At 41.6% G+C, this 26840-nt stretch overlaps 1 long non-coding RNA gene across 4 annotated transcripts in view; it reads right to left on the reverse strand.

Annotated features, from left to right (window-relative positions):
- Positions 1-26840, reverse strand: part of LOC148000461 (uncharacterized) — a 98715-nt gene that overhangs the window by 16752 nt on the left and 55123 nt on the right. For 2 of the 4 annotated variants that reach the window (XR_015639736.1, XR_015639735.1), the window contains one exon: positions 21801-21898. This is a non-coding gene — a long non-coding RNA (uncharacterized LOC148000461). Of the gene's footprint in view, positions 1-20064; positions 20218-20859; positions 20991-21800; positions 21899-26840 lie in introns of those variants that run through there. The other 2 variants (XR_015639734.1, XR_015639737.1) reach the window with 2 other exon arrangements.

A 26840-nucleotide genomic window follows, 5' to 3' on the forward strand; every position in this document is an offset into this window, starting at 1 on the left:
CAATTGTTCAAATACTAATTCGGCAGCAGCAATTAATTTTTCAGAGGATAGAGGCCATTGAGGAACACATACAGGCTCCTCTGTTTTCCAAGTAATGGGTATTCCTCCCTCAATGGCCCCTAGGAAAAACCCAGACCCGTCCTGTTTTGTTTTTGTTTTGACAGTACTGGGTCAACTCGTCCTTGTAATTTTTTCCCAGACCTTTTCTAGGCATGTAGCCCATTTTCGCCATTATATCCTTAACTTGCAGGGAGTAAGCATTAGTCAGTCTCATGTCTAGACTTATCAAAACATCTCCATTGGAAACAACATTGCCATAGTTTACAAACCTTTCGGTTTCTATAGCAAGGCTTCCATCTTCTCTGCTTACCTCCAGAGAACCTTATGGTCCCTTATCCGGGAATTTACTGACGTCACCGTCCTGAACTTGAAGAGTTCTGAATCCACGAGATTGTCCTCGGGTCACCGCACAGGCCACCAATTGTCTTGCCTGCCTCGGCCAGCAAGGAAGACGCAACACGGTCGGATTCTTCTCAACAACCTTTATTGCAGGACCACCTCTTTGCTGATACAGGGACCTCGAGCGGCAAAGCACTCGCCTTATATACACAACAGGCTGTGGCTAATTGTCCTTCAGGGATTGGCGGAGAATGAATCACCTCACTAGCATGGTACCGTCCCGGCCAACTGACTCCAGGTGCAAAACCTGCGCATGCGCAGTACCGTTGTTCACCACAGGAGGGCGGCCTACAATCTCTCTTTAACCCTACTCTGAAAAACTACTCATATTACCAAGTCATGTGTTATTAGTTGCCAAAGAGAAAAGACAGTTGAAACCTAACTTTCTTCCTCTCTCTCTCTCTCTCTCTCTCTCTCTCTCTCTCTCTCTCTCTCTCTCTCTCCCTCTCTCTCCCTTTCTATCTTTCTTTCTTTCTTTCTTTCTTTCTTTCTTTCTTTCTTTCTTTCTTTCTTTCTTTCCTTTGTAAAACTTTTATCCTGCTCCCTCAAGAAGTGGCCATTAATGGGGGCTTTATGAACCACTCCAAATACCTGAGATGATGGTGATGCCCCATTCTTTTTTTTTTTTTCAGAGCAGGGGACCAAACCCAGGGCCTTGTGCTTGCTAGGCAAGCGCTCTACCACTGAGCTAAATCCCCAGCCCCATGATGCCCCATTCTTGTGTAGGGTGTTTTCAGGAAAACACCTGTATTGGATTCATGACTGTCATTACTTTGTCACATCCAGAAGACCTAGTTTCACAGCACGTCTCCCCAAATTTTGTTCTTATATCATTTCTGACTCCCTCTTCAACAACAGTACCTGAGCCTTGGAGGATGTTGTGCTGGTTGAATTTAATGAACTTTCCATAAATCTACATATAATCTGGGAAGACTGAATCAGAGTAGAGGTATCTTCTCCATCACATTGTCTTGAAGGAAGTCTGTGGGTCATTTTCTTGTGATTAATGTAGAATGTCCCCTGTAATTGTAGGTGGTGGTCCTAGATGTTGGTACTCCAGGGTGGATGGGCCTCAATTGTATAAGAAAACAGGTTCAGCAAACCATGGGAGCAAGCACTGCCCCCCCCACTTCTCTCTCTCTCTCTCTCTCTCTCTCTCTCTCTCTCTCTCTCTGAGTGTGTGTGTGTATGTGCATGTGTGTATGTGTGTGTGTGTGTGTGTGTGTGTGTGTGTGTAAGTGATGATGCATATATGTAGAGGTGAGACTGCAATGTCTTAGAGTAGGTTTGATCCTCCTACCAAGATTGAGGGTCATCAGGCTTGGATGGAAAATGATCTTATGTGCTGCATCATCTAAATGGATGCTTTTTTACGAATTTCTTCTCATTAACATTCTTTTCATTCAAAAACATAAGTGTTTTTAATATTTCTGTCCCTTTCTAAATACATCAAACATTAGAAAGTATTAAGGAACACATAAGGCTGTGCATGTACTTTAGAGGTAGTGTGAGTTTGCTTCACACATGGAAGGCAGCTCTCTAACAGTGAAGACAAGCACAATATTTTAAGGCAAGTAAATAATTTTTAGTACAATCAATAATTGTATAAGACACCAGGGCCTGATGTCTTTATTCATTTGTGTCCAGAAGAAGCCAGTGTGTTTTTCCTGCTGTTTGAAATATTTCCAGAAGTTTATGTAAAGGTATAGATGTAGCAATCTTTGTCCAGAATATATGAAGATGTCTAATAACTCAACAGTAAAAGGACAGCGTGGACAATGGATTTCAAGACACTTCTCCAGAGATTTCCAAGTACTTCATTTATATATTCGAAGATGCCCAGCTAGAAGAACATAGCAACCAGAAAAGCAACAGCTTTTGGTCCAGCCCCTGTTCCAGTTGTTCAGGACACACATGAATATCGAGCTGCACATCTGCCACACATGTACTGGGAGGCCTGTCTCCAGCCCCTGTGTGTTCTTTTGCTGATGGTTCAGACACTGAGAGCCCAAAGTGTCAAGTCTAGTTAACTCTGCTGTATGGCCTATGGAGTTTCATTCCCCTTGAGGGCTGCAATCCTTCTTCTGAATCTTGTATATGAGTCCTTAACTTCTACCCACTGTTTAGCTGTGGATATCTGCATCAGTCTGAGTAAGCTGTTCAGTGGAGCCTCTCAGAGGACAGCCATGTTAAACACTTGTCTGCAGTTGTTACAATTGTTATAAAATACTCTGTTACAGAGTATTATGAAATGTCAAGGATTGGTGCTTGCCCACGGATGGGTATCAAGTTTGGCTAGTAATTAACTGGCCATTCCCTCAGTCTCTACTCTGTCATCAATTCCTGATTTATTTCTATCAGTTTCTTTATATGGCAGATAAATTTGATGAGTGTTTGTAAACTGAACATTGCTGCTTCCCTGGTATAAAGCCTATTTTCCAAGTATTCTATCTAGTTGTTTTGTAGAGAGTTTGGTAGCTCAGTTCATAGAGCAGGGGAGTGCAGTTGAGAAATATATTTTATATGTTTATCATTTATGTAACATATAGTATAATATAACAATATATATTCATATATATTTATATGCTGAGTGTGTAGGTCAGTGGTAGAGCACTTGTGAAGTGTCTAAAAGTGCAAGAGCACATGTGAGACTGTAAAGGAACTGAGAAATAGCAACCTTCTATATTACTGTTTGAAGTATAAATATAAAATGGTTCAGTCTTAAGCACCTGAATGTGCACAGAACTTATAAATGACAAAAGGGAGGAACCCGAAGAAGTACAGTGTGATGAATAGGTAAACAAAGTGTGGCATATCAATACAATGGACTAGTTTCTAGCAATGACAAGACTTATTGATACTAATCCTAATACATTAATAAAAATGACAAACATTAAACTCTGTGAAAGAAGAAATTCTAATGACCAAAAAGGGGTTAATGTTATATTAGATGATTTCATTTCTATTAAATACCTAGAATGAAGTGGTTGGTGGTGACATATGCCTTTAATCGCATCACTCAGGCAGCAGAGGCATGCAGTTCTCCATGAGTTTAAGGCCAGTCTGGTCTACAGAGCTAGATTCAGGACAGCCAATGCTGCTACACACACACACACACACACACACACACACACACACACACACAAGCACGCACACGCACATGCACACACGCACCTTCATTCTGGAAATAACTCACTCACCCTCTCTCTCTCACTCACTCATTCAATCAAATCCAACAAATACCTCAAAAACCAGACACAAAAAAAATCAATCAATCAATAAGACAGTAGCAGCAACAACAAACGCTAGCAGAATGAGAAACCTGAAGTAGAAGTTAGATTGGGTTCCAGCCTGTTTCCTCATTAATCAAAGGGCCCCTCAGAAAACCATTTATATTATGGGCTATTGCAAAGGCACTGGTGCTGTACACAACCTGGTTTTAAGGTTCTATATTTGAAGGTCATACTTCTATCATCAATAGTTGGAAGTGGTACCTAAAAATTTAATAGGGGGTAGGCTGTGGAGGAATAAAGAGTAGCTTGTAATGGCCACAGGTTTTTTGGTGAAAGATAATTTTTTTTGAAAACCAATAGGGTGATAGGGGCATAATTTTAATAAAATACTAAGAAAGCACTAATAGATTGTATGCTTGTAAGTAATGAACTTAGCACATAAGTTTACTACATACATGTGAACCTATTATTATTGAAACATTATGGTTATTTCCTACGTGTGAATGATTTGCCTATGTATATGTGTGTGCACTGTGTGAATGTCCAGGCCTGTGAAGACATAAGAGGGGTCTAGATCACCTGGAATTAGATTTGAAGATGCTTTTGGGCTTCCATGTAGGTGTCGTTGTAGGTTGCAGGGTTTGTAGGTGACAGATATTGAGGATTACCTTTGCCCTCCAGTAGCAGACAGGGTACCTTCCAGTATTATGAACTCTGGTTAGTAGGGTGAAGAGTCTAGTTAGACCCCGGCTCAACCTCTCCCACTGTGATGACAGAAGTGTTACCATCAGAAATCAGTCCTGAACATCAGATTGTGTAGACCAACCAATAGTCTTGACACAAGCCTGTGACAGTTGAGGCTTCCTATAGGACCCTATGGTTAAGGACTCAGCAGTTTGTTACCCATTCCTGTTACTGGAGGTGAAATTGTGTGACACAAGATGTCTAGGTGGAGCCTTGTGTCCTCTGTTAGTTTGGCTCCATATATATTCCCTCTGTGCGCGCGCGCGCGCACACACACACACACACACACACACAGATTTATATATATATATTTATATATTCACATATTCATATATATATTTATATATTCATATATTTAATTATTTTCATTTTTTAAAATTTGGCCACATATGTTAAACTGTTAAACTTGGCATTCATGCTTTTGTTGGCTGAGAGAAGTGTAGAAGAAACCTACAGGGTTTTTGGAATATGTGTATTATTGCCTTTTAAGCTGACTGGTAGTGACAGTAGTGGGAAAATAGATAAGTATAAAATAACATACATGTATTAAAAAATCATGCCTAGGAGAAAAGTATTGAGACAGAGGTCACAAAGTCCACATGGAAATGTAAAGAGAAGTGGCCTGGACATGCTTGGGGCGTTTTGAGACTGTCCATTCTAACAAGTGCTGGAGGACTCCTCCCCCCATCCATGTACTTCCGCTTCCTGGAGCTGATGCGGGCATTCACCAAGATGGCGGTTGTGAGACTTGCTCCGTCTAGTCTGTCCAGTGTGGGTGGACCCCACATTAGCGGACTTCCAGAACAAGCCCGATCCTTAAGGGCTTTGTGGTCTCACGGGGCTGTCTGTCAGAACCAGCAACTGCAGGATGGAGCTGCGGTCATCTCCACAAGGACTTCATCTGCTCAAGAGGTAAAGGGGCAGCGCGCAAGTCTGGAGTTTAGGAAGGAAGGATTTGGCCTGTGATACACAAGGAGCAAAGGCAGCCCTCACATACATCCCCTGTTTTCCTGCCTCATTACAAACAGCTCTGGAGCATCACATAAATCAGTCATCAACCTTTCTACAAGGACTCACAGAAGACATCTGAAGCAGATGACACCGTCTCTGGCAAGGTAACTTACTACTTCTGAGATAGAATCTCACTTTGTGGGCAGCCTGGTCTACAGAGAAACCCTGGCTCAAAACACCAAACCAAAGCAAAACCCCAAAACATTAACAGAGCCCAGGCAATCTCACAAGTCTCTGCAGCACCATTTGCCAAACAGCAAGTCAAGGCGTTCTGCTGGTCTCCCTAGCTGCTTGTCTCTCTTCAGGATCCCTAAGCATCCTTTTCATGATGGGTACCAGGTGACCCATGATTTGAAGACAGAGCCCAAGCCTGGGGACTCCTGAGTCTATACCTGCTGAATGCTCTTAGTCATATGAGACCTCCACCCTTTGGGACAGCAGCTCCTACGCCTTAATGAAACTACCTAATTTTATTTTTATGTATAACTTAAGTTGTGTAAACATACAAAAAGGTACACAGATACAGACACACACATGCACGTGGGCAAACACACACACACACACACACACACAATTGTTTTGCCTCTGTGTATTTTCTGTGTACCATGTGTGGTAGAACCTGGTGCTGGTTCCCCTGGGACTGCAGCTATAGACAGTTGTGAGCTGCCCTGTGTGTCTTAGCAATCAGAACTGAGTGTTATTCAAACCAAAACTAGAGCTGGTCACTGCCAAGCCCCCTATCTAGATTTTTTTTTTGTTTTTCCTGTTTTTGTTATTTTTGTTCTTTTTTCTTTTTTATTGGATATTTTATGTATTTACATTTCAAATGTTATCCCCTTTCTTGCCTCTCCCATCCCCCCTCCACAACCCCTGATTCTATGAAGACTTTCTTAATATATAGCGCATTAATGTTAATAGACAGCACTGGAAAATTAATCATAAGACAAATTGTCAACTTTAGGGCAATATCAATAATGAATATTAGATTAACATTACCTGTTTGCTAATGGATAAAAGACATATTGAACAGGAACCGTGACCATGTTCCCCTCACAGAAGGGGAGTGAGGACCTTCTGTTCTGTTGATTTTGCACTGATATACATGTGAAGGTCAGAGATTCCCATTGTCTTCCTCTCAGTTTCTTGTCCCCCACATATGTGGAGCTAAGTGTGTACTGGTCAGAGGACAGAGCCAACTGACAGTTCTGTTCTGCCACATTGTGGCTTCTGAGGACTGAACTCAGGTCATCAGGCCTCCCTGTGGGTTCCACCCCTGGTCCCTCTGTTCTGGAGACAAACCTCACTCACCCACATCCCTGGTGTGATTGATTTACTACTTTGGAGTGCACTGATATTCACACTTGCAGGCAAGTAGCTTTGGGATCCCCTTATCCCCACATCTACAGTCGGGTTTTCAAGGCAAAAGTTTTACCAATTGAGCTTTACCAACCACCAGAGCCCTTCATTATTTTCTTGGGGGGGATTTTTATTTGATATTTTTCATTTCCATTTCAAATGTTATCCCCTTTCCTAGTTTGCCATCCATGAACCCCTATTTCATCGCCCCTCCCCCTGAGGGTTTTCCCCCACCCATATACTCACCCCTTCCTACCTCCCTGTCTTAGCATTCCCTTACATTGTGGAGAGGATAGAGCCTTGGCAAGACCAAGGGCTTCTCCTCCCATTGGTGCTCAACAAGGCCGTCCTCTGCTACATATGCACCTGAAGACATGGGTCTGTCAGTGTACTCTGTAGATGGCGGGACATCTGGGTTCTTTCCAGCCCTGGCAATTACAAGTAAGGGTGCTATGAATGTAACTGAGTATGTGTCCTTCTTATATGTTGGCGCCCCTTTTGGGTATATGCCCAGGAGGCTGTATAGCTAGGTCCTCAGGTAGTACTATGTCCGAATTCTGAGGAACTTACAAACTAATTTCCAGAGTTGCAATCCCACCTACAGTGGAGGAGTGTTCCTCTTTTCTCCTCATCCTCGTCAACATTTGTTGTCACCTTAGATTTTGTTCTTAGCCATTCTGACTGGAGTGGGGTCAAATCTCAGCATTTTCTTAGTTTGATTTTTGCTGATGATTAAGGATGTTTAATAGTTCCTTAGGTACTTCAGGGCCATTTGATATTCCTCAGTTTAGAATTCTTTGTTTAGCTCTGCACCTCATTTTGTACTAGAGTTATTTGATTCTCTGCAGTCAAAACTTCTGAGTTTCTTTGTACACATTGCATATTAGCCTTCTATACTCTGTCTTCTCCTTCACCTTCTTCTTAGTCGTTGTCTTCGTTGTCTTCATCGTTGTCGTCTCTTCCTACCCCTCCTTCTCCTCTTCACCCTCCCCTCTCCCCCCTCCCCCCGCTTCCTGTGATCCTCGTCCTCCTCCTAATCCTCCTCCTCCTAATCCTCCTCCTCCTCCTCCTCCTCCTCCTCCTCCTAATCTTCCTCCTCCTCCTCCTCCTCCTCCTACTCCTCCTCAGTCTTCTTTGTCTTCGTCTTCTTCCTAGAAGTTGTCGGCTTCGTCGGCTTCTTAGGCTTTGTTGGCTCCTTGGCTTCGGCTTCTTTTGCTTCTTTCCCTTCTTCTTGGCTTTGTCTTCGCCTTCTTCTTTCACTTCTTCTTTCCCTTCTTCTTCGGCTTCAGCTTCAGTTTCGGCTTCGACTTAGGCAGCTTCGGCCCCATCGGCTTCAGCGGCATCGGCTTCGTGGGCACTGGCTTGGTCGGCATCGACTTCCGGCACATCAGCGTAGGCCGCATCAGCTTCGACAGCTTCTTTGGCAGCCTCGGCCTCGCCTTCAGCTTAGGCTTTGTCTTCGGCTTCGGCCTCGGCCTCGGCCTCTGCCTCGGCTTTGGCTTCAGCTTCGGCTTCGGCTTCGGCTTTGGCTTCGGCGTTGGCTTCTTGGTCAGCTTCGGGTTCGGTGGTTTCAGCATCGACTTCGTTGGCTTCGGCGGCTTCAGCCGCATCGACAGCTTCGGTGTCGATTTCTTCGGCTGTGGCTTGGCCTGCTGCATCAGGTGCTGCTTTGGCTGCATCTTCTGCTTCTGCTTAGGTTGCTCCTGCTGCTGCTGCTACTGCTGCTCCTCCTCCTGCTCCTCCTACCCCTCCTTTAACTTTTTCTTATTTTTCTTCTTCTTTTATATTGGATATATTTCTTTATTTAACATTTCAAATGTTATTCCCTTTCCCAGTTTCCTGTCCATAAACACCCAATGCCCTCCCCCTTCCCTGTAAGGGTCTCCCTCCACGAATCCACCCCCTTACAACCCACCCCTACATTCCCCTGAGCTGGGGGTCCAACCAGGTTAGGACCAAGGGCTTCCCCTTCCACTGGTGACCAACAAGTGTATTCTCTGATACATATACAGTTGGAGCCCTGGGTCCATATATAGTCTTTGGGTAGTGGTTTAGTCCCTGGCAATCTCTGGCATTGTTGTTCTTATGGGGTTGCAAGCACGTTCAGCTCTTTCAGTCCTTTCTCTAATTCGTGAAAGGGGGTCCTGTTCTCAATTCAGTAGTTTGCTGCTAGTGTTCACCTCTGCATTTCACATGCTCTGGTTGTGTCTCTCAGGGGACATCTATATCCGGTTCCTGTCATCACACACTTCTTAGCTTCATCAGTCTAATCTAGTTTTGGTGGCTGTATATGTATGGGCCACATGTGGGCCAGGCTCTGAATGGCTGTTCCTTCAGTCTCTGCTCTAAACTTTGCCTCCTCCTATGGATATTTTTGTTATCCCATTTTAAGAAGGAATGGACGCATCTGTATTTTATTCATCGTTTCTTTTTTTTAGCTTCATGTGGTCTGTGGATTGCATCTAGAGTAATTCAAGGTTTTGTTCTAATAGCCACTTATCAATGAGTGCATGCCATGTGTGTTTTTCTGTGATTGGGTTACCTCACTCAGGATGATATTTTCCAGTTCCAACCATTTGCCTATAAATTTCATGAAGTCATTGTTTTTGATTGCTGAGTAGTACTCCATTGTGTAGATGTACCACATTTTCTGTATCTATTCCTCTGTTGAAGGGCATCTGGGTTCTTTCCAGCTTCTAGCTATTATAAATAAGGCTGCTATGAACATAGTGGAGCACGTGTCTTTGTTATATTTAGGGCATCTTTTGGGTATATGCCCAAGAGAGGTATAGCTGGATCCTCAGGCAGTTCAATGTCCAATTTTCTGAGGAACCTCCAGACTGATTTCCAGAATGGTTGTACCAGTCTGCAATCCCACCAACAATGGAGGAGTGTTCCTCTTTCTCCGCATCCTCGCCAGCATCTGCTGTCACCTGAGTTTTTGATCTTAGCCATTCTCACTGGTGTGAGGTGAAATCTCAGGGTTGTTTTGATTTGCATTTCCCTTATGACTAAAGATGTTGAACATTTCTTTAGGTGTTTCTCAGCCCTTCGGCATTCCTCAGCTGTGAATTCTTTGTTTAGCTCTGAACCCCATGTTTTAATAGTGTTATTTGTCTCCCTGCGGTCTAACTTCTTGAGTTCTTTGTATATTTTGGATATAAGGCCTCTATCTGCTGTAGGATTGGTAAAGATCTTTTCCCAATCTGTTGGTTGCCGTTTTGTCCTAACCACAGGGTCCTTTGCCTTACAGAAGCTTTGCAGTTTTATGACATCCCATTTGTCCATTCTTGATCTTAGAGCATAAGCCATTGGTGTTTTGTTCAGGAAATTTTTTCCAGTGCCCATGTGTTCCAGATGCTTCCCTAGTTTTTCTTCTATTAGTTTGCGTGTATTAGGTTTGATGTGGAGGTCCTTGATCCACTTGGACTTAAGCTTTGTACAGGGTGATAAGCATGGATCGATCTGCATTCTTCTACATGTTGACCTCCAGTTGAACCAGCACCATTTGCTGAAAATGCTATCTTTTTTCCATTTGATGGTTTTGGCTCCTTTGTCAAAAATCAAGTGACCATAGGCATGTGGGTTCATTTCTGGGTCTTCAATTCTATTCCATTGGTCTATCTGTCTGTTCTGTACCAATACCATGCAGTTTTTATCACTATTACTCTGTAATACTGCTTGAGTTCAGGGATAGTGATTCCCCCTGAAGTCCTTTTATTGTTGAGGATACTTTTAGCTATCCTGGGTTTTTTGTTATTCCAGATGAATTTGCAAATTGTTCTGTCTAACTCTTTGAAGAACTGGATTGGTATTTTGATGGGGATTGCATTGAATCTGTAGATCGCTTTTGGTAAAATGGCCATTTTTACTATATTAATCCTGGCAATCCATGAGCATGGGAGATCGTTCCATCTTCTGAGGTCTTCTTCAATTTCTTTCTTCAGTGTCTTGAAGTTCTTATTGTACAGATCTTTTACTTGCTTTGTTAAAGTCACACCGAGGTACTTTATATTATTTGGGTCTATTATGAAGGGTGTCGTTTCCCTAATTTCTTTCTCGGCTTGTTTCTCTTTTGTGTAGAGGAAGGCTACTGATTTATTTGAGTTAATTTTATACCCAGCCACTTTACTGAAGTTGTTTATCAGCTTTAGTAGTTCTCTGGTGGAACTTTTGGGATCACTTAAATAAACTATCATATCATCTGCAAATAGTGATATTTTGACTTCTTCTTTTCCGATCTGTATCCCCTTGACCTCCTTTTGTTGTCTGATTGCTCTGACTAGAACTTCAAGAACTATATTTAATAAGTATTGAGAGAGTGGGCAGCCTTGTCTAGTCCCTGATTTTAGTGGGATTGCTTCAAGTTTCTCTCCATTTAGTTTAATGTTAGCAACTGGTTTGCTGTATATGGCTTTTACTATGTTTAGGTATGGGCCTTGAATTCCTATTCTTTCCATGACTTTTATCATGAAGGGGTGTTGAATTTTGTCAAATGCTTTCTCAGCATCTAATGAAATGATCATGTGGTTTTTGTTCTGTCAGTTTGTTTATATAATGGATCACGTTGATGGTTTTCCGTATATTAAACCATCCCTGCATGCCTGGGATGAAGCCTACTTGATCATGGTGGATGATTGTTTTGATGTGCTCTTGGATTCGGTTTGTCAGAATTTTATTGAGTATTTTTGCGTCGATATTCATAAGGGAAATTGGTCTGAAGTTCTCTTTATTTGTTGGGTCTTTGTGTGGTTTAGGTATAAGAGTAATTGTGGCTTCATAGAAGGAATTCGGGAGTGATCCATCTGTTTCAATTTTGTGGAATAGTTTGGATAATATTGGTATGAGTTCTTCTATGAAGGTTTGATAGAATTCTGCACTAAACCCATCTGGACCTGGGCTCTTTTTGGTTGGGAGACCCTTAATGACTGCTTCTATCTCCTTTGGAGTTATGGGGTTGTTTAACTGGTTTATCTGTTCCTGATTTTACTTCGGTACCTGATATTTGTCTAGGAACTTGTCCATTTCCTGTAGATTTTCAAGTTTTGTTGAATATAGGCTTTTATAGTAAGATCTGATGATTTTTTGAATTTCCTCTGAATCTGTAGTTATGTCTCCCTTTTCATTTCTGATTTTGTTAATTTAGACACACTCTCAGGGTCCTCTCGTTAGTCTGGCTAAGGGTTTATCTATCTGGTTGATTTTCTCAAAGAACCAACTTTTGGTTCTGTTGATACTTTCTATGGTCCTTTTTGTTTCTACTTGGTTGATTTCAGCTCTGAGTTTGATTATTTCCTGCCTTCTACTCCTCCTGGGTGTATTTGCTTCTTTTTGTTCTAGAGCTTTTAGGTGTGCTGTCAAGCTGCTGACATATGCTCTTTCCTGTTTCTTTCTGCAGGCACTCAGCGCTATGAGTTTTCCTCTTAGCACAGCTTTCATTGTGTCCCATAAGTTTGGGTATGTTGTATCATCATTTTCATTAAATTCTAAAAAGTTTTTAATTTCTTTCTTTATTTCTTCCTTGACCTGGTTATCATTGAGTAGAGCATTGTTCAATTTCCACGTATATGTGGGCATTCTTCCCTTATTGTTTTTGAAGACCAGTTTTAGGCCGTGGTGGTCTGATAGCACACATGGGATTATTTCTATCTTTCTGTACCTGTTGAGGCCCGTTTTTTGACCAACTATATGGTCAATTTTGGAGAAAGTACCATGAGGAGCTGAGAAGAAGGTATATCCTTTTGCTTTAGGATAGAATGTTCTATAATTATCTGTTAAGTCTATTTGGCTCATGACTTCTCTTAGTCTGTCTACGTCTCTGTGTAATTTCTGTTACCATGATCAGTCCATTGATGAGAGTGGGGCGTTGAAATCTCCCTTTATTATTGTGTGAGGTGCAATGTGTGTTTTGAGCTTTAGTAAGGTTTCTTTTACGTATGTAGGTGCCCTTGTATTTGGGGCATAGTTATTTAGGATTGAGAGTTCATCTTGGTGGATTTTTCCTTTGATGAATATGAAGTGTCCTTCCTTATCTTTTTTGATGACTTTTAATTGAAAATTGATTTTTTTTGATATTAGAATGGCTACTCCAGCTTGCTTCTTCTGACCATTTGCTTGGAAAGTTGTTTTCCAGCCTTTCACTCTGAGGTAGTGTCTGTCTTTGTCTCTGAGGTGTGTTTCCTGTAGGCAGCAGAATACAGGGTCCTCGTTGCGTATCCAGTTTGTTAATCTATGTCTTTTTATTTGGGAGTTGTGGCCATTGATGTTGAGAGATATTAAGGAATAGTGATTATTGCTTCCTGTTATATTCATATTTGGATGTGAGGTTATGTTTGTGTGCTTTTCTTCTCTTTGTTTTGTTGCCAAGACGATTAGTTTCTTGCTTCTTCTAGGGTATAGCTTGCCTCCTTATGTTGGGCTTTACCCTTTATTATCCTTTGTAGTGCTGGATTTGTAGAAAGATATTGTGTAAATTTGGTTTTGTCATGGAATATCTTGGTTTCTCCATCTATGTTAATTGAGAGTTTTGCAGGATACAGTAACCTGGGCTGGCACTTGTGTTCTCTTAGGGTCTGTATGACATCTGTCCAGGATCTTCTGGCCTTCATAGTTTCTGGCGAAAAGTCTGGTGTGATTCTGATAGGTCTGCCTTTATATGTTACTTGACCTTTTCCCCTTACTGCTTTTAATATTCTTTCTTTATTTTGTGCGTTTGGTGTTTTGACTATTATGTGATAGGAGGTGTTTCTTTTCTGGTCCAATCTATTTGGAGTTCTGTAGGCTTCTTGTATGCCTATGGGTATCTCTTTTTTTAGGTTAGGGAAGTTTTCTTCTATGATTTTGTTGAAGATATTTACTGGTCCTTTGAGCTGGGAGCCTTCACTCTCTTCTATACCTATTATCCTTAGGTTTGATCTTCTCATTGAGTTCTGGATTTCCTGTATGTTTTGGACCAGTAGCTTTTTCCGCTTTACATTATCTTTGACAGTTGAGTCAATGATTTCTAGGGAATCTTCTGCTCCCAAGATTCTCTCTTCCATCTCTTGTATTCTGTTGGTGAGGCTTCTATTTACAGCTCCTTGTCTCTTTTTTTGATTTTCTATATCCAGGGTTGTTTCCATGTGTTCTTTCTTGATTGCTTCTATTTCCATTTTTAATTCCTTCAACTGTTTGATTGTGTTTTCCTGGAATTCTTTCAGGCATTTTTGCGATTCCTCTCTGTAGGCTTCTACTTGTTCTCTAAGGGAGTTCTTCACGTCTTTCTTGAAGTCCTCCAGCATCATGATCAAATATGATTTTGAAACTAGATCTTGCTTTTCTGGTGTGTTTGGATATTCCATGTTTATTTTGGTGGGAGAATTGGGCTCCGATGATGCCATGTAGTCTTGGTTTCTGTTGCTTGGGTTCCTGCACTTGCCTCCCGCCATCATATTATCTCTAGTGTTACTTTTTTCTGCTATTTCTGACAGTGGCTAGACTGTCCTATAAGCCTGTGTGTCAGGAGTGCTGTAGACCAGTTTTCCTGTTTTCTTTCAGCCAGTTATGGGGACAGAGTTTTCTGCTTTCGGGCGTGTAGTTTTTCCTCTCTATAGGTCTTCAGCTGTTCCTGTGGGCCTGTGTCTTGAGTTCAGCAGGCAGGTCACTTGCAGGGGAAAAGTTGGTCCTACCTGAGGTTCCGAGGCTCAAGTGTGCTCGTGGGGTACTGCCTAAGTCCTCTCCGCGGCGGCAGCAACCGAGGAGATCTGCGCCGCTCTTTCCGGGAGCCTCCGTGCACCAGGGTTCCAGATGGCGTTTGGTGTTTTCCTCTGGCGTCTGGATGTGTGCAGAGTGCAGTCTCTTCTGGTTTCCCAGGTGTGTCTGCCTCTCTGTAGTTTTAGCTCTCCCTCCCACGGGATTTGGGTGCAGAGAACTGTTTATCTGGTCTGTTTCCTCAACTTGAGTATTTCTTATTTACATTTCAATTGTTATTACCTTTCCTGGTTTCCAAGCAAACATCCCCCTAACCCCTTCCCCTCCCCTTCTATATGGGTGTTCCCCTTTCCATCCTCCTCACCTTACAACCCTCCCCACAACAATCCTATTCACTGGGCATTAGGTCTTGGCAGCACCAAGGGCTTCCCCTTCCACCGGTGCCCTACTACATTGCTACCTATGCAGTTGGAGACCAGGGTCAGTCCATGTATAGTCTTTGGGTAGTGGCTTAGTGGTTGATGGTTTAGTCTCTGGGAGCTCTGGAGGGTCTGGATGGTTGATGTTGTTGTTATTCCTATGGGATTGAAAGCCCCTTCAGCTCCTTCAGTCTGTTTTATTTTTCTTCTTTTTAATTGGATATATTTATTTATGTTCAAATGTACATTCCTTTCCCATTTTCCTGTCCGTAAGCCTCCTATCCCCTCCTCCTTCATCATAACTGTGGCCATCCCATTCACTCCCCCTTTCTATGCCCCCGACATTTCCCTGCTCTGGGGTCCATCCTTGGCAGGACCAAGGACTTCCCCTTCCACTGGTGCCCAAAAATGATATTCCAACTCTGCAGCATATGCAGTTGGAGTCCTGGGACAGTCTATGTAAAGTCTTTGGGTAGTGATTTAGTCCCTGGAAGCTCTGGATGGTAGGCCTTGATATTGTTATGAGGTTTCAAGAACCTTCAGATCTTTCAGTCCCTTCTGTAATTTCCCCAAGGGTGCCCCATTCTCAGTTGAGTAGGTTGCTGCTAGTGTTTACCTATGTATTTGACATGCTCAGCTCGTGTCTCTCAGGAGAGACCTATATCCGGTTCCTGTCATCATGCTCTTCTTAGCTTCATCAGTCTCACCTAGTTTTGGTGGCTCTCTCTCTCTCTCTCTCTCTCTCTCTCTCTCTCTCTCTCTCTCTCTCTCTCTCTCTGTGTGTGTGAGTATTTCTGTATATATATATATATGGGGCACATTTGGGCAGGCTCTGAATGGCCGTTTCTTGAGTGTCTGCTGTAAAGTTTGCCTCCATATACCCTCCTATGAATATTTTTGTTCCCCATTTTAAGAAGGATTGCAAGCATCTGAATTTTGGTCATCCTTCTTGAACTTCATGGAGTCTGGGGATTGCATCTTGGGTAATTTGAGCTTTTGGGCTAACATACAATTATCACTGAGTGTAGACCATGTGTGTTTTCCTGTGAATGGGTTAACTCACTCAGGTTGACATTTTCCAGTTCCATCCATTTGCCTCTGAATTTCATGAAATCATATAGTTGAGTAGTACTCCATTGTGTAGATGTACCACATTTTCTGTATCCATTCCTCTGTTGAAGGGCATCTGGGTTCTTTCCAGCTTCTGGCTATTATAAATAAGTCTGCTATGAACATAGTGGAGCATGTGTCCTTGTTATATGTTGGAGCACCATTTGGGTCTTTGCCCAGGAGAGGTGTAGCTGGGTCCTCAGGTAGTGGAATGTTCAATTTTCTGAGGAACCTCCAGACTGATTTCCAAATTGGTTGTACCAGTTTGCAATCCTACCAACAATGGAGGAGTGTTCCTCTTTCTCCACATCCTCACCAGCATCTACTGTCACCTGAGATTTTATCCTAGCCATTCTGACTAGTGTGAGGTGAAATTGTAGGGTTGTTTTGATTTGCATTGCCCTGATGACTAAGGATGTTGAACATTTCCTAAGGTGCTTCTCACCCATTCGATATTCCTCACCTTTGAATTTTTGTTTAGCTCTGTACCCCAGTTTTTGATAGTGTTATTTGGCTCTCTGGAACATAGGTTCTTGAGTTCTTTCTATATTTTTGATATTAGCCCTGTATCAGATGTAGTATTAGTAAAGATCTTTTCCCAATTTGTCGATTTCTATTTTGTCCTAACAACAGTGTCCTTTGCCTCATAGAAGCTTTGTAGTTTTATGAGATCCCATTTGTTGATTCTTGATCTTAGAGCATAAACCATTGGTGTTTTGTTCAGGAAATTTTTCCCAGTTCTCACGTGTTTGAGACAGTTCCCTACTTTTTCTTCTGTTACTTTCAGTGCATGTGGTTTGATTTGGAGGTCCTTGATCCATGTGGACTTAAGGTTTGTATAGGGAGATAAGAATGGACCCAAAGCCCTTGGTCCTCCGAAGGTTGGACTCCCAGTGCAGGGGTATGTGGGGGGGGCAGTAAGGGGAATGTATGGGGTAATACACATATGGGGGAGGATATTGGAGGGGATGGGGGCAGATGGACCGGAAACTGGGAAGGGGAATAACTTTTAAAATGTAAATAAAGAAACATATCTAATAAAAGATTAAAAAAAAGAACGTAACTATTTGCATTCTTCTACATGCTGTCCTCCATTGATCTAGAACCATATGTTGAAAACGCTTTTTTTCCATTGGATGATTTTAGCTCCTTTTTCAAAGATTAAGTGACCAACGGTGTGTGGAAACATTTCTGGATTTTCAGTTTTATTTCGCTGATCTATCTGCAGGTCTCTGTACCAATACCATACAGTTTTTATGACTATTGCTCTGTAATACTGTTTGTGGTGAGGGATGGTGATTCCCCAGGAAGTTCTTTCATTGTTGAGTATAGTTTTTGCTATTCTTGTTTTTTTGTTCTTTCAACGGGCCTCTGTGTCAGCACTCAGGTGGAATTGTTTTCCTGTTTTCTTTCAGCCATTTCTGGGAAGAGGTGCTCTGCTCTCAGGTATGGAGGTGCTCCTGGTGACTGTCTTTGAGCTCTTGGCACAGGTAGGAATTGGAAGGATCCCCCACCCCCGACTGCTCCTATGTCCCTGCACCCAGCAGGCAGAGATGACACTAGACCATTCCCTCTTAGGCTGGGAATGTGGGCAGAGGGTAGTCTCCTTTGATTTCTCAGGAGTGTCCTCACTTCTGAGGGTCCAGCTCTCTCCCCCACAGGATTTGGGAGCAGGGAGCTGTTTGACTCATTCAGTTCAGTTCTGGGCACCGACCAGAACTGCAGGTACCTGCTGCTAACAGTTCCTATATTACTGTGTCCAGAGGAACTATGCAGTTTCCTGTCTGACCAGGGATGTGGGCAGAGGTGAGCAGAAGTGTCCTGCGGTTTCAGGATGTTCTGCACTTCTCAGTTTTCAGCTCTCTTCCCCACGGGATTTGAGATTAGGGATCTACACTCTCATTCTCATTTCCTATTTTTTTTGCTTGAAGGAGAATTGATGATACACCAGCATATTTTCTGAAGTCCATATGCTTCTTGATCATTTTGTTATTTTAGGGTGTTAATTAGTTGTTAAGGTAGAGCTTCATGTAAATAATGCAAGAATGAATTATATTTTGAAAATATTCTTTTGCTTATTGAATATTTTCTTTAAAACTCTGATTTGTCCAACTTTACTTTTTCATTCTGTCAGTCCATTTATTCCCCACATGTAACTTAAATATCTATTGTGTATAATACACATTCTAATATATCTCAAGATCTTCCCATTCCTCAACCTTTACATTCCTCTGCCCAGTCAAGCTTCCTTACATTATATGAATGTAAATATAACATGAAATGAACTTTGCTATTTGGAAACCTCGTTTCTTTTTGCTGAAACCTTTTGGACTCTCATGTATAGGAGATTGGATGCCATAGGTTATCTCCTTGTATTTATATTTACCCAATTTGTTGTAAGTCCAGGGACACATCGACCATTTTACCACAAAGCCTGAGGTCCTGCTTTACTACCTTTTAGCCCCTGTGTTACCATGGATACTTTATCTATTACCTAAGCAGTATGTGGTGATCCTAATGGCAGCAAATATGGAAACCTTAATCGTGGGTGTAAAAAAATGAAATTTGGAAATGAAAAGAGTCAAAGTATTGGTGACTGGGGGTTTCAATTTTACATTTGTTGCTAAAATTTACGGAGATACAAATAGTCTGTAGATCTGCATCTGTAGGTCATGCCTATGTTGTGTCAGTCATCTAGCATAAGACCCACAACATGTCAGTCACCCACAAGTCATACAGGTTATCAAAAATCTGTCCCTAAAACCTACATAGCCTGTTAATTATCCAAAGGAAAAGCCCACAGCCTGGCAACCATCCATAAGAATTGCCCATGTCCTGTCAGTCATCCACTGGAAACCCCCTCATCCTGTCAATCATCTATCAGCAACTCACAAAACCTGTCAGTCACCCAGAAGAAATTATCAGAGTCTGTCAATCAGACCTAACAAATGGCCATAGTCTATTAATCACCCACAGGACATGCCCACAAAGTTATATACAAACCCTTCAGAGCCTGTTAGTCATTCATTAGAAACTCCCATAGCCTCTCATTCAATGGAGAGACCCACAGCTTGTCAGTCTTTCATAACATATCTTAGAGCCTGTCAATTATTCATAGGTAAAGTCAACAGCCTGTCTCTCAACCGTAGGAAACACATACCAACTTTGTCACTTGTCCAAAGTACAAGCCCACACTATGTCAGTCATTCACAGGAAATACCCACACCCTGTCCATCATTCATAAGAAACACCCAACGCCTGTCAACCATACATAGTACACATCTACAATTGTTCAATATGCATAGCAAACATGCACAGCCTTCCAGTCAGTCATCCATATTAGCTGACTGCTACCTGCAAATCATCCATAGAAAGTACCCACAACCTGTCAGGCATTCATAGGAAACACCTACAACATGTCAATCATCCGTAGGAAGGAGTTACAGCCTGATTGTCACCTACATGGCAGACCCCCAACCTGGCAACCATCTGTGGGAAAAACCTGCAGCCTATCAAACACCCATAGGAATTGCCCACAGCCTTAGAACCATTTCTAAAAAATGCCCATATCCTCTGAAAATCCACAGAGAAAGTCAACAGCCTTTCAGTCATCTATTGGAAACACACACAGTCTGTTAGTCATCTAGAGGACACACACATTGCTTGAGAGTCATCCATAGGAAAAACTAAGTGCATGCCATGCATGCATAGGAAATGACCACAGCAAGCCAATTGTGCATAGGAATTTCCAATAGTCTGTCAGTTATCAAGAGAAAATTCACACAGTCTGTCAATTATACAAAGTAAATATCAACAGTATTCAATTAAATATTAAACATAGAAATGTTCAAAAACCCACAACCCCCACACACTCACAACATAAATAGGGACGTGATAAACCTGGGAGACAGCACACAATAAATCATGCTGATAGCAAAGATCCATCTCTGCCTCCGGCTCCTCCTCCTACATCATTCAGGCCTCAGGTTTGCCATGCAGAGCCGATCCTGTTACCATGCCTGCTTGAAATCAAATGGGGAGATGTTTGTGATGAGGAACTTCATCAATTTATTCTAATAGCTTTATAAAAATCATGTAGTGAAGGAAGCGCAGGATTTTGTTTCTGTTGACAGCACATTTTCAGAAGGGTTTAGTCCACGGTTTTTCTGCATACGGTAGCTAATTCTTCAGAGCTCCTGATAAAGCAGAAAAGTGTGAAAACAAGGCCCTGCCTTGTGTGTCCATTCAAGAGTCCAACCTCACCTTATTTCAATTATATTGACAATAGCAACAAGAAACGTCAGAAAAATGAAAGGAAATGCCTCATTGTGAATATGATCACAGTTTACCAAGGATATAAACACAAATGTTTACACAATATGAACATAGAATTAATATTTATTTAATAAATCCCAGTGAGAGGTTTACAGCGTGCCTCAATTGTTTACATTCCTGAATGAAAGACACACACACACACACACACACACACACGCACACAGACACACACACACCTACACACACACACCCCTACATAAAGGGAGTATAAATTAGTCATAGGAGGGAATACAAAGTGTGAAGCAGAGACTGAAGGAAAGGCCATCCAGAGAGTGCAACGTAAGGGGATCCATCCCACATGCAGTCACCAAACTCAGGCACTCTTGGGGATGCCAAGAGGTGCATGCTGACAGGAGCCTGATATAGGTGTCATCTGAGAGGCTCTGCCAGAGCCTGAGAAATTTAGAGGCAATGTTCTCAACAAACCATTGGACTGAGAAGTGGGACCACAATGGAGGAGTTAGAGAAAGGACCCCATAGGAAGAAAAACAATGTCAACCAACCAGATACCGCAGAGCATCCAGGGACTAAAGCTCCAAGTAAAGCATACACATGGAGCAACCCCTGGCTCCAGCAGAATATGGAGCAGAAGATGGACCTTGTTGGGCATCAATGGGAAGGGAGGCCTGTGGTCCTGTGAAGACACAATGCCCCAGTGAAGGAGAATGCCAGGGCAGGGAAGCAGGTGGGAGTGGGTGGGAGGGTGGGGAGTGCCCTTGTGGAGGCATGGTGTGGGGTGATGTGATGGGCTGAGGTTTTCTGGAGGGGAATCATTTCATATGTAAATAAAAAATCTTACGAATGAAATGAAAAAGAGTAGAGGGCTATTCCTATAAAAACTGGAAATCAATGGAACTAAATATTTTCTGAGGGCAGTTTAAAGAAGAAAATGTCTGTGGAAATTTAGAAGATGGTAAGTGACCTCAAAACATTCCATGTTCTATGTTGAAGAGAATTTTGTCTTCTGAATTCTAAAACTGACTCTTTTTCCATTCTTAATCCTGTAGGAGAGCGAGGTCCACCTAATTCCTACTCTTTCATGCTTACTGATCAAGAAAATAGTTCTCTCCTTCTAAATTCACTGTTTATGAGTCTAGAACTTCTTTGTTGTTACTTTGGTTGCAACAATTGCATCCCCCTACACTCTGTTGCAACTCTGAGATTTTCAGTGCACTTTAAAAATTGATTCTATAGTATTTTATCCTTTGGAATATTATTAGGTCTAGAGATATGGCTCAGTCGTTAAGAGCTTTGGCTAACTGCACTTCTAGGAGACCTGAGCCTAATATGCAGCTGTACATTTTGGCCTTCAACTGTGTGTAACTACAGTTTGAAGGGGATGTTGAATTCTATTCTGGATGCTACAGACACTACATTCATTTGGTGCACAGAAATACATGCTAAGTATCTATACAGGTCAAATATCACAATAATACATACTTACCCATGGGTGTCTGTTTTTACCACCTATGTTGCACCTATAGTGTCCAGAAGAGAGGTTCAGGTCCCAGAGATGTAAGTGCTCTTAGGCACTGGATGATTCTGAGAATAGAAATAGGTTGTTGGAAAATGCAACCAACCCTTATCAATATTGAGTCATTCCTCTAAGCCCCACATTGATTTTCCCTATTTTATAGTGTAATTTTGCTTTGTTTTTGTCCATGGCAGTTGGAGCTCTTCAAGAGAGCACTACTTCTTAAGCCCTCCCAGGTCAGGCTTTCGGGTCCCTGGGTTTATCAATTAAAATTGGGGTACAAAGATAAGCAGAGAATTCTCAACAAAGGAATTTCAAATGGCCAAGAAGCACTTAAAGAAATCTTCAAAGTCCTTAACCATCTTTGAAATGAGAATCAAAATGATGCTGAGATTTCATATACACTGTTAGAAAGGCTAAGTCCATAATTTCAAGTGATAGTACATGCTGGTAAGGATGTGGAGCACAGAAAAGATTTTTTCATTGTTGCTGGAGTAGAAATTTGTACAATCAATTTGGAAAATTAATTTGGCATTTTCTCTGAATACTCAAAATAATTTTACCTCAAGACCTAGCTATACCTCTCCTAGGCATTTACACAAACGGTTACCTACTATACAACAGGGACACTTGCTCAACTATGATCATAGTAGCTTTGTTCATAATACCCATAAACTAGAAACAATTCAATTGCCCCTAAAACAAGGATGGATAAAAAATAATGTGGTACATTTGCACTGTAGAATACTATTCAGCTATGAAAAACAAAGACATCTTGAATTTTGCAAGCAAATAGGTGGAAATTGAGAATATCATCCTGAGTTAGGTAACCCACACCCAAAAACATGCATTGAATGTACTGACTTATAAGTGCTTATTAGTCAAAATTACAGTGTAATCATAATATACCGTATATACAGAAAGATACTGAATATGAAGGAAAGCTCAATATAAAATACCTGATTCTCACTTAGGAGGGGGAATAAAATAGTCATAGGAGAAATATGTAGGGAGAGGACTGAGTAAGAGAGGGATAGGAAGAGGAATAGGGAATGAGTTGAGTATGAAGTTTGAGGAGAGACAGAAGAGAGGGCTGGAGAACCAGAAGTGTAAATGAAAACCTATAGCTGGAGAGAGGGAGAGAGAGACAGAGAGAATAAGAGAGAGAGAGAGACAGAGAGAGAGAGAGGAGAGAGACAGAGACAGAGACAGAGAGACAGAGAGAGAGACAGACAGAGGCAGAGAGAGACAGAGTTGTGGGGTGCGGAAGGTGGGAACATCTTGAGGATATACCAGACACCTGGAGTGGGAAATTTCCCACGGTAAATAGTGGTGACATTAGCTGATACTCCTGGCAGTGGGGATATGGAAACTGAAGATGCCACTTCTGTAGCCACACAGGAACTCCAGTGGGAATATAAGGACAACAACCCATAAGAAGACACAAAACTTTTGACCCCAAGTTTATCCTTCCTACAAGAAATGCAGAGAGAAATGTGGAGCAGAGACTATGGGAATGGACAACCTATAAAGGTCCAAGTTTAGACCCATCCACAGGCAAGTACAAGTTCCTGACAATATTAATGATACTTTGTTATACTAGAAGACAAAGGAATCACTTAACCCTCCGCTGACAGGTTCTACCTAGCAGCTGACTGAAACAGATTCAGAAACCCATAGTGAAACATTGTATCATGCCTACAGACTCTTATGGGAGATTTAGGGGAATGAGTGAGGGCCTGGAACAGAACATCAACTACACAGAATACCAACAGAGTCATCTAAACTGAACCTTTGGGACCTCTCAGAGACTGAACAATGTAGTACATGAAGCAGACCTTGTCTGACACACATTTGTTGAAGATGTGCAGCTCACTCTTTATTTCGAGTGCTAAAAGTGGGGTGGGAGCTCTTTTTAAAGCCGTTTCTTGTCTGTGAAATCTGATACTTTTTCTAGACTCAGTAGGAGTGGATGAACGTAATCCTGCTGTTTCTTGATGTGGCAAGGTGCAGGAATACTCACGGGGCTGGGGAGTTCAACCTCTTAGAGGAGGAGGAGAGGTGGGATGGAAGGAAGAATGGTGTTAGGATGGTCTCAGAGGGGGCAATGATTGAGATATAAAGTGAATAAAAATATAAAAAATAAAACAAAAGTATATGTAATATATAGCAGAGGACCCCTTGGTCAGGCTTCTGTCACAGAAGATGCCACTAATCCTCAAGAGATTGGAGGCCCCAGGAAGTTTAGACGTTTTGTGGGTGTGGATATCCCCAGTAGAATTGGCGGGGGGTTATGGGATCCAGAATTCTTGGGGAATGGGCCAGGAGGGGAATAATATCTAGAGTGTAAAATTGATTAATTTATTTACTAATTAAAAATTCTTTGGATCTTTGTAGATGTAAAATTGTCAGTATAACCCTTTAAGAAATTATTCATATCTACATCAAAATGATAATTCACCATTATAAAGCTCTCATGATCCTAGAGATGCAGATAAGATCTTGTCTATCTAGAGGATTAAATATTATTTATTGCATTATTAAAGTCAGAGTCTATATGACCAACTGAGGAGAGGTAAAATGGTTTTGAAATTATTCAACGTTAGTATTGAAAGACATCCTTGAGAGAATAGGGATACCCAGTGTCCTAGTTAGGGTATTACTGCTGTGAATAGACACCATGACCAAGACAAATCTTATGAAGGACAACGTTTAATTGGGGCTGGTTTATGTGTTCAGAGGTTCACTTGATTATCATCAAGGTAGGGGTATGGTGGCATCCAGGGAGACATGGTGCAGGAGGAGCTGAGAGACTACATCTTTATGTGAAGGCTGTTAGTTTAAGACTGACTCCCATGCAGCTAGGATCAGGGTCCTAAAGCCTACACCTCAGTGACACACATTCCAACATGGTCACAACTTGGAATATTGCTATTCCCTGGGCTTCACACATATAAACCATCAGACCCAGGATACAGTTCAATATAATAAAGACAAGATAAGAATGGTACACAGCAAATATCATTCTAAAATATATATGCCCAAGCATTCACACTAAATCAGAAATCAGAAATGTGAAAAGTATATTTGATCTTCCCCTGTTCAATAAAATCATTGAAGTCTTAGCTAGAATAACAGCACAAGTGAATGAGATAGATGTACACCCTTGAAAGAATGAAGCCAATGTCACTTTATTTAGGCCTGGGTGGTTGATATACACAAAAGACTCTAAAGCCTCCACCAAAATTCCCCTGCAGCTATTCAATTGTTCAGCATTGTATTAGAGGAAAAGGAATGCATCAAACCAAGTTAGTTTCTTAAATCCAAATACCCAGCACACTCTGCAAATAAGCAAACTAACAGATTCTCACAGATATTATAGATTAAATATAACCAAGGAATTGAATGACTTGTACAGTTAAAAACTCTAAACTTAACGTAAATTAACAGAAGAAGATACAGTAACATGGAAAGGCCCCACGCTCCTAGGTCAGAAGGATTAATATGGTGGAGTTGGATGTGATGGTTTATATTTCCTTGGCTCAGGGGTGGCACTATTAGAAGCATGGTCCTGTTGGAGTAGGTGTGGCCCTGTTGGAGTAGGTGTGCGACTGTGTGTAAGGGGTTTAACACACTCATCCTAGCTGCCTAGAAGGCAGTATTCTGTAGGACCATCCAGATGAAGATCTACAGCTCTCAGATCCTCCTTCACCATGTCTGATTGGTGGCTGCAGTGATCCTGCTGTGATGATAACAGGTCTGAACCTCTGAAGCTGTAAACCAGCCCTAATGAAATGGTGTCCTTTTAAGAGTTGCCTTGGCCATGGTGTCTGTTCACACAACTAAAGTCCTAAGCTGAGGAATATTGAATGGCTGTGAAGTACCTATAGAAATGTTCAACAACCTTAGTCATCAGGGGAATGGAAATCAAAACAATGCTGAGATTCCTCCTCACACCCCTCAGCATGGCTAAGAACAAAAACTCAGGTGATGACAGATGCTGGCAAGGATGTGGAGAAAGAGGAACACTCCTCCACTGTTACTTGGATAGCAAGCCAGTACAACTGCTCTGGAAATCAGTTGGGAGTTTCCTCAGAAAATTGGACATAGTACTACCTGAGGACCCAGGTATACTCATTCCTGGGCATAGAATCAATAGATGCTCCAACATATAACAGACAAACATGCTCCAGTAAGTCCATAGAAGCCTTATTTTTAATAGCTAGAATCTGGAAAGAACCCAGAAGTCCATCAACAAAAGAATGGATACAGAGAATGTGGTACAATTACACAAACGCAGTACTACTCAGCTATTAAAAAGACAATGACTTCATGAAATTCATAGGCAAAAGGATGGAACTAGAAAATATCATCTTGAGTGAGGTGACCCCAGAAAATAACACAGATGGTGTGCACTCACTGATAAGTGAATAGTAGCCCCAAAGCTCAGATGAGCCAAGGTGCAATCCACAGATCACATAAAGCTCAAGAAGAAGGACAACCAAAATGTCTATGTGTCAGTATTTCTTAGAAGGGGGAACAAAAATATTTATAGTAGGAAATATGAAGCCAAAATTTGGAGAAGGGTTTGGAGAAAAGTATAAATAAATAAATAAATTTAAAAAATCAAAATAAAAATAAAGAAAACATCCACAGTATATGGGGAATTGACAGCACTTTATCAAATTACACTGATCCATAGAGATAACTGCATGCAGAAGACAGAAACTTAGTCCATTTCAACACCAAGCACAGAAGTCAATGCCACATACATCACATACACACGGATCTGCATAATACTTCACACAACAAATGTGGCAGAGGAGAAAGTAGGAAATATGTTTGACTTTACTGTACAGAATGGTACTTCCTGAACATTAGTCCTATAGCACAGAGAATAAAAGCAACCATTCATAAATCATACCTCCTGAAATTTAAAACATGGCATAAATCAATGATCATCATCATTTGACTGAATATGATGCCTCTGCCAGTCATAAAAATCTTAGT

This window comes from Rattus norvegicus, chromosome 16, assembly GCF_021556685.1.
Source record: "Rattus norvegicus strain SHRSP/BbbUtx chromosome 16, alternate assembly SHRSP_T2T, whole genome shotgun sequence".
NCBI lineage: Eukaryota > Metazoa > Chordata > Mammalia > Rodentia > Muridae > Rattus > Rattus norvegicus.